This window comes from Ascaphus truei, chromosome 4 (assembly GCF_040206685.1).
Source record: "Ascaphus truei isolate aAscTru1 chromosome 4, aAscTru1.hap1, whole genome shotgun sequence".
NCBI classification, from domain to species: domain Eukaryota; kingdom Metazoa; phylum Chordata; class Amphibia; order Anura; family Ascaphidae; genus Ascaphus; species Ascaphus truei.
This window is the reverse complement of record NC_134486.1, coordinates 367,613,052-367,617,167: the sequence shown is the minus strand read 5'-3', so window position 1 is coordinate 367,617,167 and position 4,116 is coordinate 367,613,052.

The following is a 4,116-nucleotide window of genomic DNA, read 5'->3' as shown; positions in this document are numbered from 1 at the left end:
ATATAGGTCGTTTGTACTGTTTGTAGCTTCTCGGATAACATTTTCTTCATACACGCTTTTCGCAAAATGTTTTATTATATTTTCAGATTGTTCCTCATACATATCTTTTTCTGAACAATTTATTTTCATTCTCAATTGCTCAAATGGAATATTGGAAATTAATTTGGGGTGGTGACAACTCGTTCTTATTATATAATTATTTATATCAACTGTTTAAGTATTTGTTTTCATTTTTAATTGCTTATTTTCAATATACAGGATTAAGCAAATGAACAACGAAAAAGACAACACCGATGGAGCATAGACACTACCAAACGGATAAGTCCCTATATCGTGCACTCAGTGTCTGTAATTGGGAAAGTTACCTTACACAATTAAGATAGGCAGTATGGAAAGGTGGTGCTGGTCCTGTATGTATTGCGTATTGAATAAGTTAAAATATGCATTTAATTGATATACATTAAAAAATATCAAAACCAGACTATGAAATATAAGGTGGGTGCAATAAAAATATATTAAATATTAGCACTATGTGCTTGTATCCTGTAAAGGCAAATGATAACCAGCAAATTGTAGCTGGAAAATCAGCACAATGTGCTTTTATCCTGTAGAGGCAGAAATCAGCCATCAAAATAAAGCTGGTTAATCAATATTATTAAATGCCTCTAATAAAAGTCACGCAAGTCATAAATTGGCTAAGGGTACAATGACCCACAGTAGCAAACAGCAACTTGACAGACTGCAGCGCTGCATCAAGTAGCATCCTTTGCTATGGTGAGAAAACTTGCAATTTGGTGTTTTTGAAATCCACGACAGTTCATGTCAAAATATCATGCTGCCTCATAGTGTAGTCTGAACATTTGGACTGCGCACCACGATGCAATGTTTATCATACATACATTACAAATACTAATATTTCAATTTCACCTTGTACCTCAGCCCTGACACCTGCAAGTTAGAAAGGAATACACCAGCAATTTTCAAGTTCGATATATGCCTTTTACATGCAGGGCCTTTTACATGCAGGGCGTGATATTTGTTTCTATCTCGTATATCTGTTCAGACCAACAGACCTTTCTGGAGAGATCACAATCCTGCAGGAAAGTTGGGTTCAAACTTGTATATAAAAAATACTTAACATTAATTAGTTGACAGATTTTAAAGAGGATTTGGATAGTTATGAAGCAATTTAGTTCCACTAGATTAATTCTATGGAGGGGATAAAGAGCATGAAGCCTCTTTTCTCAATTATATTTAATCTATATTACATTTGTTGTTGTTGTGTATTTTGCATATTCTTATGCTTTGTTTAAATTGTTTCATGCAAAAAAAAACTTTAATATATGTAAATATTTTGATTCACACATCTATTGTATTCATAGTTTCCTATAACACGTATTGCATAATTGATAGTTTAGGTAATCTACAAAATACTAAATTTATTTATAAAATATTTTACCAGGAAGTTTTCAAGTATGTCCTGGGCACAGAGTTATGATGACAGATACATGGTTACATTAAGTGAGCAAGGTTACACATTATATACAAGACATTCCTTGCACAGTAAGAGATTATATGTTATAGGCGAATGTAACAGCTAAAGACCAGATTAAAATGTGAGACAGCTTTAGTTTTTAAAGAACTTAGGCTGGTGGCAGCTGTGAGTCTCCAGTAGATTGTTCCAGTTGTGAGGTGCACGGTAGGAGGGCCGGATACTTTGTTGAACCTTAGGACCATGAACAATGTTTTGGAGTCAGATCTCAGATAAGTGCTGCATGTGGTAGGGGTGAGGCGCTTTTTCAGCTTGCCCAGAAAGTATTTGAAGGCAAGACAGGAAAGATGAACTTTGCACCTAGACTCAAGTGATGACCAATCTATTTCTTTGAGCATTTCGCAGTGATGTGTGTTGAAGTTGCATTAGAGGACAAAACGGCATATTGAATAGTAGAGGGTATCAAGTTTGCTACGGTGGCCTTGGGGTGCCGTGCCATATACTATGTCCCCATAGTCTAAAATTCGCATTAGCATCTGCTGTGTGATATGCTTTCTGACCAGCAAAGCTGGTGAGGATTTGTTCCTATAAAGTACAGCTAGTTTGGCATAGGTTTTGGATGTCAGGGTATCAATGTGCACCCCGAATATTAAATGGGAGTCAAACCATATGCCCAAACATTTAAAACTAGTAACATGGGCTAAAGTAAGCAAATCCTCCCGGGGGGGGGGGGGGGGGGGGGGTGAAGACGCCGCAATGATGGAGAAGGCTGATAGGCGACTCAAAAAATAGCTTTATTCACACAGAATGTGCAAGCGGATCCGCTTGCACATTCTGTGTGAATAAAGCTATTTTTTGAGTCCCCTATCAGCCTTCTCCATCATTGCGGCTGTGCGGCGTCTTCACCCCCCCCGGGAGGATTTGCTTACTGCTGCTTTCTACCGCCTGCACGCCGAGCTGCGCATCTCTCTCTCCTGCGACCAGGACCCGGATATCTCTCAAGGGCCGCCGGTCAGGTGACCGCCCACCGCGTCAGCGGATGCAGGGTTGGCGGTGAAGATTCATCGTGAAGCTAAGAAGTGGGGTGATCGTGCTATACCCCCACATCCATACAGCTCCAGTAAAAGGTCCATCTACAGGAGAATCTACATCACAGGAGGACATTACGGGCATGGAACCAGTACCCCATAATCAGATAAGTAAATCTTTTTATCCCAACTACATGGTGCTCTAAGGGAGCCTGTTGCTGGAAAAGATTCTTCACACAATTTATTGTCTCTATGCTTGGGGTCTACCATAGCCTAAGTTCCAGTTACACCACTGTGCAGCATTGCCTTATTTCTGAGCGCCTGGTGGGTCAATCGTCAGATTTACCTGGTTACATATAGTAACATGGGCTAGGATGGATCTGGAGCTCATTCATTGAAAGCTTTAAAAATGTAGCCTTGGTCCCAAATACCATTGTTACAGTCTTGTCAGTGTTTAAAAACCGTTTGTTTTGGGAAATCCAATTTTCGAGTCTCAAAAAGTCAGATTGAAGTATGTGTTCAAGGTCGGAGAGGCTAAGGCTGTGTGCATATAATATTGTGTCATCTGAATACATGTGTATTGAAGCTCCCTTACAAGCTGTAATAAGATAAATGATGAACACTGAGAAGAGTAGGGGTCCCAGAACGGAGCCTTGCGGGACACTGCACGAGATATCAAAGGGGGTTGGAGTTTGTTCCTGAGAGACACATGGCGTGATCTACCTCATAGGTAAGAATGAAACCAGTTTAAAGCATGCTTCCCAATACCAGAGCACTGGAGTTTGGTTAGTAAGATAACATGAACAGTATCAAAAGCCTTTGCAAAATCTAGGAATATTGCACTACTGAGTTGTCCCAGTTCCATTCCACACTGGATTTCATTGCAAACTTTTAGCAGGGTAGTTAACGTGAAGTGTTTGGGGCAAAACCCAGATTGGAATTGGCTTGGGAAATTTGTCTTTCTATTGTTGTCGCTTAATTGGGAGTGAACACATTTTCCCATGACTTTGGATAGTGTTGGGAGAAGAGAGATTGGCCTGTAGTTTGAGACAGTGTTTTTGTCTCCACTTTTGAAGATTCAAAACAAAGAATTGGTAGATTAGACCAATTATCTGGACTGGATACGTTCTACATAACCCATATATTATTCCACAAAATAGGACTGAAACAAGGTTTTATAAAAATCTGTAATAAAAGATTTGACAGGGGGTCTCGGGAGCTGAACTGCATTAGTACTGTACACCACCTTTATCTAAGCTATAGGTCACAAATAATAAATTTGCTTAATTACTTAACATATGATGGGATGTTCATAAAATACAGAAAACTTTTAGTCTACATGTACTCAAATCATTCAAAGGTTTGGCAAGCCTATGTTAGTCCGCATAATTGTTTAGTTTAAAATAACTAAATTGCAGATTAAAAAAATAAAATAAAAAAAACAATACAACCGAGTTTTGTCCTAAATGTTGATCTAAACTAGATTAAAGATTATGTGGTTCCTCAAAAGACATATGAATGGTTACATAAAATGTATGTACACCAGCTACTACATGTATAGTAGCCAAGAGAAGTGTAATAAACACATGAAATTGG